Below are 11,911 nucleotides of genomic sequence, written 5' to 3' on the forward strand. Positions count from 1 at the left end.
GGTTCCAAACTTCTTCCAATGAAGAATGATGGAGGCCACTATGTTCTTGGTTACCTTCTTTGCTGCAGAAATGTTTTGGTACCCTTCCCCAGATACATGCCTCAACGTAATCTTGTTTCAGGATCTACTGACAATTCCTTTGACCTCATGGTTTGGTTTTTGCTCTGACTTGCACTGTCAACTGTGGGACCTTATATGGACAGGTGTGTGCCTTTCCAAATCATGTCCGATCAATTGATTTTACCACAGGTGGCCTCCAATCAAGTTGTAGAAACATTTCAATGATGATCAACGGAAAAGGGATGCACCTGAGCTCAACTTCAAGTCTCATAGAAAAGGGTCTGAATACTTATGTAAAGAAGGTTTCTGTTTTTTTATTTTTAATACATATGCAAGAAATTTCACTATCAATTTTAGAATAAGGATTTAAAAAAAAATGCAAAAGTGAAGTGGTCTGAATACTTTACGGATGCACAATATATATATTTTTTACCATCCAAAGTTTGGGGCCTAAAACATCCGGGGCTGATACATCGAAAGCCCCGGACTAGTAACGCCACTGGATGTATTTATCCAAACACATTCATGATCAGTAACTAAAATAACTAATCTAGTTTTAAAGACAATTAATAAAACACATGTATTCATTTCATTAACTGGGTATCATTAAATAAAGTTGTAAAATAATCGCCCCAACCTAGTGGTGAAAAGTGATCATCACACCATCTCTATCTGATACATGTTGTGAGTTCCGGCGCTTGACTTGGGCAGGAACTTAACGGAGTGGAGTACCAGGCCCTCAAATGTTCTACTGCTTGAGCTCCTGTTCCTGTTATAGATGAGCTCAAAAGTATTGTGGAGGTCCTGAAGCTAAATATAAAGTGCCGGCACTTATTTCAGTCCAAGTCAAGCAATCAGATAAAAATCACTCCATCACTCAATTTTAATCTCAGCTGGTCTGAGAGAACTGACGAGGCTTCTCTCCTTTATGTATACGTTGGTGTGTTTTAAATTGGTTCTGTAGAGAGAAACTCTTCCCACAGACAGAGCAGATGTAAGGCTTCTCTCCTTTGTGTTTACGTTGGTGTGTTTTTAAGTTGCTCTCTTGAGAGAAACTCTTCCCACAGTCAGAGCAGTAGTAAGGTTTCTCTCCTGTGTGTATACGTCGGTGTGTTTTTAAGTTGCTCTGTTGAGAGAAACTCTTCCCACAGTCAGAGCAAGAGTATGGCTTCTCTCCTGTATGTATACGTCGGTGTGCTTTAAAGCTACACAGGTGGGAAAAACTCTTCATACAGTCAGAACAGGAGTAAGGCTTCTTTCCTGTATGGGTACGTCCATGTGATTTTAAGGTATACAATCGGGAGAAACTCTTCCCACAGTCAGAGCAGGAGTATGGCTTCTCTCCTGAATGTATACGTTGGTGTGCTTTAAAGTTACACAGGTGGGAGAAACTCTTCCCACAGTCAGAACAGATGTAAGGCTTTTCTCCAGTGTGTGTTCTCTGATGAACTGTTAGCTCAGATGATGTTGTAAAGCATTTTCCACAGTCACAGCAGGAGTAAGGCTTCTCTCCTGTGTGTAGACGTTGGTGTTTTTTGAAGTTGCTCTGTTGAGAGTAACTCTGCCCACAGTACGAGCAGTAGTAAGGCTTCTCTCCAGTGTGCACTCTCTGATGGAGTGTCAGAGCCCTTGATGTTGTGAATCTCTTCCCACAGTCAGTACAGGAATACAGATTCTCTCCTGTGTGTATTTTTAGGTGTAATTTTAGCTTTGATATAATTGGGAAAATCTCCTCACAATGTGGGCAGTGGTGAGACCTCTTGGCTCTGTGATCTTCCTGCTGTTGCTCTCTGGATGTAGAGAATGTCTCAACATGGTCTCCTGTGTGAACAACATCAGAAGAACCAGTCAGTTGGTGTGATTTTCATGTCAAATGTATTTTATGAAGCTACATCTGCACTGATTGCTCTATGGGGTTTTTAGGCTGGGTTTCTGTAAAGCACTTTGTGACAACTGCTGATGTAAAAAGTGCATCATAAAATACATTTGACATGTATAAGTGCTTTACAGAAACCCAGCCTCAATCCCCAAAGAGCAAGCAATGCAGATGTAGAAGCACAGTGGCTAGAAAAATAACTCCCTAGAAGGCAGAAACCAGACTCTGAGCCGTGGCCGGTCCTCTTCTGGCTGTACCGGGTGACATATGTATTCATATCAGTAGGCTGAACAATACAGGGGAATACAACTATTCTAAAAGTGGGTAAGTCAGGGTTGGGGTCAATTGCTTTTAAATAACAGTCAATTCAGAATGTAAACCTAATTCCAATTCCACATTTTCCTAAATGAAAATCATTGAAGAGAACTGGAATTTCAGTCTATTTCCCAAAATATCTGGAATTGGCCCGAACCCTGGTAACAGACCAAGGCAAAAGGAGTGAAAATAATTATCCATTAATCATCCTCCACTCACTATCACAAGGGTTAGTAACTACAGACTCATTTCATATCATCCTCCACTCACTATCACAAGGGTTAGTAACTACAGACTCATTTCATATCATCCTCCACTCACTATCACAAGGGTTAGTAACTACACAGACTCATTTCATAGACCTTTAAAACACTGGCAGTTTGTCTACTTCACTTCTTTAGTCTACTCTCTGATCACTCCAGATAACCCAGTTGTTCAGGGATGTGATGTCAGAATGACAGAAGTCAACCTATCAATAGGCTGGTCATAAGTTAAGGTCTAATTTATGAAGATAACTTATAGATAGATCCAGCTCTTACCATGACTAACAGTTGTCCTAATCTTCTCCTCCTCTTCTTCATCTTTAATGTTGACATTCAGCTCCAGTGTTTGACTGCAGTCTTCCAGCTTCACTGATGCCATCTCTGGATCCTGCAGTGTAAACTGGGCTCCACTGTCACAATCAGAACCCAGTGACTGTAGGTTTGGACTCAGTGTGGAAGGAGAGTGGCAGGCTGGGTTTGTCCTCACTGTTGATGTTACCGGCCTCAGACTTAATCTGAGTCGGTCTGTAGTAATAAAGACAAACGGACACAAAGTTATTGTCTTGACAGTTCTGGCACTTTCCTTATTCTCTAAAAATGTATTTTTTCTTGTTCAATCATCTAATTTCAACAGATCAGGTAGTTAAACATTGAGAACAAAACATTAATTCATATTAGACATAAAGTTCACACTTTAAATGACCCAACGTAAGAGATAAATGTACAGAATCTAAATGTACAGAATGGTTACCTGGAGGAAAATTAGGGTTATGCTTTTTCAATCTCAGTCAAGGGGAGGGTTGAGTATTGTTTTAATCTAGTCCAGAAGAGGGTCATGCCATTTGTAATTGATGGGTGGATTTGTGCCCTGATTGGCTGACAGCCATGGCATATCAGACCATATACCACGGGTATGACAAAACATTCCTTTTTACAGTTCTTTTTACAGTTCTAATTACATTGGTAACCAGTTTATAATAGCAATAATTCTGTATCCAGGCCCTCCACAACAGCCCTTATCCGTGGTATATTGGCCATATAACAAACCCCCTCTGACCTTATCGCTTAAATAAATCAATGTGTGCCTGATGCCTCCCCTCATCTCTGATTCTCTGCTGGACAATATCAAGTGGGACTATAGGCTATTTAATGTGATGCCAATCAAATGATCCATAGCCTATAGAATACCAAGTGCATGCTGGGAGGAAGCACAGAGCAAAGTGATACTGTATTTCTATGATAGTTGCTGGGATGGTGTAAATACTGGGAAAGGTTATTCCAACCCACACGTGTTAATCCCAAACGTGTTTAATGCTGTATAACCAATGGCTGTGCTGTGATTTTATTGTTGATTAGGCCTAGTCCCCCAAAAATATACTATTCCTCCACACACCAGGCCTCTTTTATTGAAGACAATGTCCAAAAGCAAGCATTCAGGGGGGGGGGGTTAAGTTCAATATATATTTTGTTGACGGGATGGCCATCCATTTTGCTTTCAGAGGACCTTATTGTAAATAATGTTCACTCCCTAAGTGCAGTTAATATATAGTAGACTACCTAAATTCACATAAATAAACGTTTAATACAAGGTTGCAGTTTGTTTGAAGCAGAACTATGCACCATTTTCTACTTATTTCACCCACAAAAAAAACGATTGTATTTCCCATTCACACCATAGTAACAACTATAGATAAATATAGAAACAACTGAATGTGTCTGAATATTGTTACAGTGACATGTAGAAATCAGACGAACATGACATTCTGCTTGTAAACAGTAAAACAACCCTGAAACTGTCTCTCTGGTGCAGCCGCACAGCCTGCAAGTCTATTGACTCAGACCGAGAGGCGCCGCCATTTTACCAGCTCATAAACATATGGAAATAATCAGAATAATAAACATGTCAAACGGACTCACAAATCTCAAATCAATTGATTCTTTATGAAATTACTTTGACGAAATAAGGTAAATTATTAAACTCTGAAAACGCTAAAGTCTGTCAGCTAGCTAACTATATGACTAACATTATATTTATTAGCACATTCTTCACAAACCTTTATTAACAAACGCGATAACAACTTGACGGATTTGTGACCTGACATGTTATTTCGATATTATAAAGTTTAAACGTGCAATGACATACCTGTTAGTAATACATTTGAAACGGACATAAAAGCTATCGTCTTCAGAGAACAGTTCTGGCGCTTTCATTATGGCTGACGCCTGCCCGGAACTTCCTGTTCGCCGACTCCCGCAGCGCAACAGGACTTGTCCTTGTTTGGTCGGGTTTAATTGCGGTTGGTCAATATGTTGCAGTACCACCCCAACTGGACTTTAGTATAAACCACGTTTCCCCAACTGGCGGCTCACGGGTGGTTTTATTTGGCCCCCCCCAAGTTTTAATGAGCAAAACAAATAACCATAATAGACTGTAAAAACACCAGGAAATCAGCTCCAAGTGATTTTAAATACAAATATAATAATTTGTATTAATTTATTTTTATTTAACCTTTATTTAACTAGGCAAGTCAGTTAATAAGAACGAATTCTTATTTACACTGACGGCCTACGGGGGAACAGTGGGTTAACTGCCTTGTTCAGGGGCAGAGAGATGTTGACCTTGTCAGCTCGGGATTCGATCCAGCAACCTTTCGGTTACTGGCCCAAGTGGTGGAAAAAGTACCAAATTGTCAATCTTGAGTAAAAGTAAAGATACCTTAATTAATAGAACATTTCTCAAGGGGAAGTCACACAGTAAAATACTGCTTGAGTTAAAGTCTAAAAGTGTTTGATTTTAAATATACTTAAGTATCAAAAGTACATGTATTTGATAAAATATATTTAAGTATAAATCATTTCAAATTCCATATATTAAACAAACCAGACGGCACCATTTTCTTGTTTTTTTACATTTACGGATAACCAGGGGCATGCTCCAACACTCAGACATGATTTACAAACGAAACATTTGTGTTTAGTGAGCCCGCCAGATCAGAGACAATAGGGATGACCAGAGATTTTCTCATGATAAGTGCGTGAATTGGACCATTTTTTCTGTCCTGCTATATGCATTCTAAATGTACAAAGTATAAATATTTATTTAATGTAGTGTATAATATTTATATTTGTGTATGTGACGGTTGTTAAAGTACTATGTGAATTTCACCAGCCTCATATATTAATATGTCGTGTTGATCTGTTATTATGCATGCCTGCATCCTGGGAGAAGGGGAGCGTGTACTTACGTTTTGCCCGGCGTGCTCGTGCTCAAATCATTTTTGATGCACTGAGAGAGGTAGGCACGCCTTTTCTGTCGTCTTCAGAAACGTTCGATTCTTTTAAGCACAAAGTCCTACACACAGTGTTTTGTTCATGAATAATGATGTATATTTAGAGGTTACTCATAAGTGGATGGTATTGTTAAGATGCACTTGTAATTGTAATTTTTAGGATGATATCAACATTCTGAATTCAACATGTGGTTAATAGCAGGCTATTTTATTGTATGTGTGAACGATGGCTAGCTCCTCGAATGATCCCAGACCCTCTCCTATTGTGCATCTGTTGTAGAAAGAGGTGACGATTCACAGAACATAATGTGGCTCTACAAATGTTTTATTTATTTTGGATGCAGGTATGTGGTTTTTATCTATGTAAAATATGTCACGTGTTGATGCATAATAAGGAGAGGCTGTACTCATTGTTGAATTCGAAAATAATTTTGATGCACTATGAGAGAAAGAGGCGGACGACTCGCAGAACATAATGTGGCTCTACAAATGTTTTATTTCCTTTTGGATGCAGATGCAGGATGCAGAGAGTGAGTTCTGCTTGATTAAAACTACCTGATCTCCAAAGTCCACGTCTATAGTCTCAATTAACCACACACAACGCAGAGCTACAGCGGTGCAGCACAGCACCGGTTACATGTATACATATATACAGTACCAGTCAAAAGTTTGGACACACCTACTCATTCAAAAAATATGTATTATTTATTTTTTTTAACTATTTAGTACTTTGTAGAATAATAGTGAAGACATCATAACTATGAAATAACACATGCGGTAACCAAAAAAAGTGTTAAACAAATCAAAATAGATTTTAGATTCTTCAAAGTAGCCACCTTCTACCTTGAGGACAGCTTTGCTCACTCTTGGCATTCTCTCAACCAGCTTCATGAGGAATGCTTTTCCAACAGTCTTGAATGAGTTCCCACATATGCTGAGCACTTGTTGGGTGCTTTTCCTTCACTCTGTAGTCCAATTTATCCCAAACCATCTCAATTGGGTTGAGGTCGGGTGATTGTGGAGGGCCAGGTCATCTGATGCAGCACTCCACCATTCTCCTTCTTGGTCAAATATCCCATCTTGGTCAAATATCCCTTGCTGTGGTAGCCATGCTGGTTAAGTGTGCCTTGAATTCTAAATAAATCCCAGACAGTGTCACCAGCACACCACCTCCTCCATGCTTCACGGTGGGAACCACAGAGATCATCCATTCACCTACTCTGCGTCTTACAAAGAGGCAGCGGCTGGAAGCAAAAATCTGAAATTTGGACTCATCAGACCAAAGAATAGATTTCCACCGGTATAATGTCTATTGCTCGTGTTTCTTGGCCCAATCAAGTCTCTTCTTATTATTGGTGTCCTTTAGTAGTGGTTTCTTTGCAGCAATTTGACCATGAAGGCCTGATTCACGCCAGTCTCCTCTGAACAGTTGATGTTGGAGATGTGTCTGTTACTTGAACTCTGTGAAACATTTATTTGGCCTGCAATCTGAGCTGCAGTTACCTCTAAGGAATTTATCCTCTAGAGCAGAGGTCACTATGGGTCTTCCTTTTCTGTGGCTGTCCTCATGAGAGCCAGTTTCATCATAGCGCTTGATGGTTTTTGCGACTGCACTTCTTGAAATATTCCGAATTGACTGATCTTCATGTCTTAAAGTGATGATGGACTCTCGTTTCTCTTTGCTTATTTGAGATGTTCTTGTCATAATATGGACTTGGTATTTTACCAAATAGGGCTTCTGTATCCCACCCCTACCTTGTTACAACACAACTGATTGACTCAAATGCATTAAGAAGGAAAGAAATTCCACAAATGAACTTTTAACAAGGCACACTTGTTAATTGAAATGCATTCCAGGTGACTTCCTCATGAAGCTGGTTGAGAGAATTCCAAGAGTGTGCAAAGCTGTCATCAAGGCAAAGGGTGGCTACTTTAAAGAATCTAAAATATATTTGTTTAACACTTTTTTGGTTACTTCCTGATTCCATATGTGTTATTTCATTGTTTTGATGCCTTCACTATTATTCTACAATGTAAAAAATAGTAAAAAATAAATAAAATAAAAAAAACTTGAATGAGTAAGTGTTCTAAAACGTTTGACTGGTACTGTATATCCACAGTGTTCTGTCATCAGTCTTGCTCTGTGGAGGAACTTGTGGCTTCAAGCAACCCTACAGCTACAGCCAGTACATGTCAGTACAGGCCCGAGTACAGTCTGAACAGCCCGTTGTCATAGCAGACATACCATCAGTAGATCAAGTATTCAGGAACTTTAAACTGCAGCCCCTTCCCCTCCCTGCCGCTTAGCCCCGCCCTCTTCTATCAGTTCACAGATCTGAAAGGACAGGATAGGTGGAAACAACAATCAATAGGCTGTGTGGTGTGTGGAACCTCTTTCATGTATTCCTTTCAGTTCCCCCTGAGGAGGTGGGATCTAGGGAGGGGGAGGGAGCTGATGTCTGAAATGGAATCTAGAATCAGGTAATGATAGATGTATCCAAGGCAACGGTTCTTAAAGTTCTACTGTTACCTCACTTCCTGGTGAGAGTCATTGAACCATAGCTAAAGAGACTTATACCCAGACTAACATTCCACATTCCTAGCCACGCCTTGTCATTCATAGCCACGCCTTGTCAATCCTAGCCACGCCTTGTCATTCCTAGCCACGCCTTGTCATTCCTAGCCACGCCTTGTCATTCCTAGCCACTCCTTGTCATTCCTAGCCACGCCTTGTCATTCCTAGCCACGCCTTGTCATTCCTAGCCACTCCTTGTCATTCCTAGCCACGCCTTGTCATTCCTAGCCACGCCTTGTCATTCCTAGCCACGCCTTGTCATTCCTAGCCACGCCTTGTCATTCCTAGCCACGCCATTCCTAGCCACTCCTTGTCATTCCTAGCCACGCCATTCCTAGCCACTCCTTGTCATTCCTAGCCACGCCATTCCTAGCCACGCCTTGTCATTTACTAAAAAGACTAGCCTTTCATCACTCTTCAAATATGAACATTTTCTCAATAATGAGCTCGAGGAGATCAGAGAATTTGACCCTGATTAAATAACCCTCACCGCTATCATCCAATCACAATGTTTATGCAAATTAGACTGACAGGAAAACGTTCCTTAATTCTTCATTCTAACATTGGGCATTCTGACGTAATACATTTCATTATAAACATCAACGTTGGGCACAGCCAATGGGAGCACATCAGAGAAGCTCTCGCCATTCATTGTGAACATTGTATATATCCAGCAAGCAAGGTGCTTCTTTCCTCAAATATATATCGTTCAAAGTAAGAGACCAAACTATATCGCTACTTCTGGGACACATTGGGCTAGGCTATAATATAATATAATATAATATAGAGAATTGCTCAAGAAGGGAATAGTGAAGACAACTTGTGTAAGTTGGCCTCCCGAGTGGCGCAGTGGTCTAAGTGCTATCTGTGCCACTGGAGATTCTGGGTTCGAATCCAGCTGGCCACGACCGGAAGACGGGCGCACAATTGTCTCAGCGTCGTCCAGGTTAGGGGAGGGCCGTCGACTCCTGTGGCGGGCCGGGTGCGGTGCATGCTGACACAGTCACCGGGTGGGTGGTGTTTCCTCCGACACATTGGTGCCAAGAAGCTTGGTCGGGTCGTGTTTCGGGGGACGCGTTTCGGAATGTTTCGTTCCTGTGAATTGAAGTTGAAAACCGGCAAATGCGTCGGTTTAATTACATTTAAAAAAAATAAAATAAAAGTATAGTGCCTATTCAATGAAACCCTGGCTGTTGACGTAGGAAACAGATGGCAAAGCAGGGAATCCCCATTCCCCGCTGAGCTCATTTCTGGAAATGGGCAAGTTCACCTTTCTCATCCATAAACACATACAGTATCAAGTGCAACTTCACTGTCCTCTGCAGCTCACAGCAGAAGGATGGGGAGTCTGTTCATCAGGAGGGATGGCTACCGTGGAGGCTCAAAACAATGATTGGGATCACATTTCCTCCATTTAAATATTAGACCTATGGGGACACCTATACATTTGGCTACCAGGCACGGGTGATCATTGTAGCCTTTTATTGTCTGGACATGATGTTGAAATATCTTCACGCCAGGCTTCCTTCATAGACTCAACTGAATGGAAGAAATACAGTTAAGAATTACAGGGGGCTGTTTAGAAAGAAAAGAAAACGTTAAGATTGAAAGGCCAGTCTCTTTGGCAATGACAAGGAGTGGCAAGGAGTGGATTGTTAGCTAAAGAGACTCGTAGTCAAGCTAATTGAGCCCTACAGACAGACGGAATAGAGAGAGAGACCCCTACAGACAGACCACATAGAGAGAGAGACCCCTACAGACAGACCAAATAGAGAGAGAGAGAGCCCTACAGACAGACGGAATAGAGAGAGAGACCCCTACAGACAGACCGAATAGAGAGAGAGAGCCCTACAGACAGACCGAATAGAGAGAGAGAGCCCTACAGACAGACCAAATAGAGAGAGAGAGCCCTACAGACAGACGGAATAGAGAGAGAGAGAGAGAGAGAGAGAGAGAGAGAGCCCTACAGACAGACGGAATAGAGAGAGAGAGAGCGAGAGAGCCCTACAGACAGACGGAATGGAGAGAGAGAGCCCTACAGACAGACCGAATAGAGAGAGAGAGCCCTACAGACAGACCGAATAGAGAGAGACCCCTACAGACAGACCGAATAGAGAGAGAGAGAGAGAGAGAGCCCTACAGACAGACCGAATAGAGAGAGAGAGCCCTACAGACAGACCGAATAGAGAGAGAGAGAGAGAGAGAGCCCTACAGACAGACCGAATAGAGAGAGAGCCCTACAGACAGACCGAATAGAGAGAGAGAGAGAGAGCCCTACAGACAGACCGAATAGAGAGAGAGACCCCTACAGACAGACCGAATAGAGAGAGAGCCCTACAGACAGACTGAATAGAGAGAGAGACCCCTACAGACAGACCGAATAGAGAGAGCCCTACAGACAGACCGAATAGAGAGAGAGAGCCCTACAGACAGACCGAATAGAGAGAGAGAGCCCTACAGACAGACCGAATAGAGAGAGAGAGCCCTACAGACAGACCGAATAGAGAGAGAGAGAGAGAGAGCCCTACAGACAGACCAAATAGAGAGAGAGAGCCCTACAGACAGACCGAATAGAGAGAGAGAGCCCTACAGACAGACCGAATAGAGAGAGAGAGCCCTACAGACAGACCGAATAGAGAGAGAGAGCCCTACAGACAGACCGAATAGAGAGAGAGAGAGCCCTACAGACAGACAGAATAGAGAGAGAGAGAGAGCCCTACAGACAGACCGAATAGAGAGAGAGGGAGAGAGAGAGCCCTACAGACAGACGGAATAGAGAGAGAGAGCCCTACAGACAGACGGAATAGAGAGAGAGAGAGAGAGAGAGCCCTACAGACAGACTGAATAGAGAGAGAGAGCCCTACAGACAGACCAAATAGAGATAGCCCTACAGACAGACCAAATAGAGAGAGAGAGAGCCCTACAGACAGAAGGAGAAATGATCTAGTGAATAATTAGCTTTTAGCTGATATCTGCATTGTAAAGCTGTACAGCGGGCAGGAAGTTAGCCAGGCAGGCCCTGGGCTAGGGGTGTAAAGTTCACCACACCTTAGCCATTGTAGAGGTGGGTAGCAGCATTCTCTCTGTGGATCTCTCTCTCAGTCACAACAAGACAACATCTATTGATCCTGTTCCTGATCTGTGTTAGGAGGAGGAGTGGGTTCTGAGACTTCCAACTGAAAGGTAAGACCTCTGTTTCATCTGATGGGTTTTGATTGGATACAGGGCATTGTAGTGTACCTCAGATAGCTGAATTCTAAGTGGTTGCTCATGGTCAGTAAGCACTATGCTATCTTATAAAGAACACACCCACCTTATCCTGGACACACCCACCTTATCTTGGACACACCCACATTATCCTGGACACACCCACCTTATCCTGGATACACCCACTTTATCCTGGCAAGTCCGACTAACTGCATGTACACTACACATAGCCTATTGGATGGATAGTAACTCAGTAACTCAGTAACTCACTGGATGTATAGGAACTCAGTAACTCACTGGATGTATAGTAACTCACTGGATGTAT

The 11,911-nt window shown here is 42.1% G+C and overlaps 1 pseudogene; it reads right to left on the reverse strand.

The window, feature by feature from the left end:
- Positions 1-949: 949 nt before the first annotated feature.
- Positions 950-11,911, reverse strand: part of LOC139373916 (zinc finger protein 79-like) — a 260,279-nt pseudogene continuing 249,317 nt past the window's right edge.

Source organism: Oncorhynchus clarkii, chromosome 18 (assembly GCF_045791955.1).
Source record: "Oncorhynchus clarkii lewisi isolate Uvic-CL-2024 chromosome 18, UVic_Ocla_1.0, whole genome shotgun sequence".
NCBI classification, from domain to species: domain Eukaryota; kingdom Metazoa; phylum Chordata; class Actinopteri; order Salmoniformes; family Salmonidae; genus Oncorhynchus; species Oncorhynchus clarkii.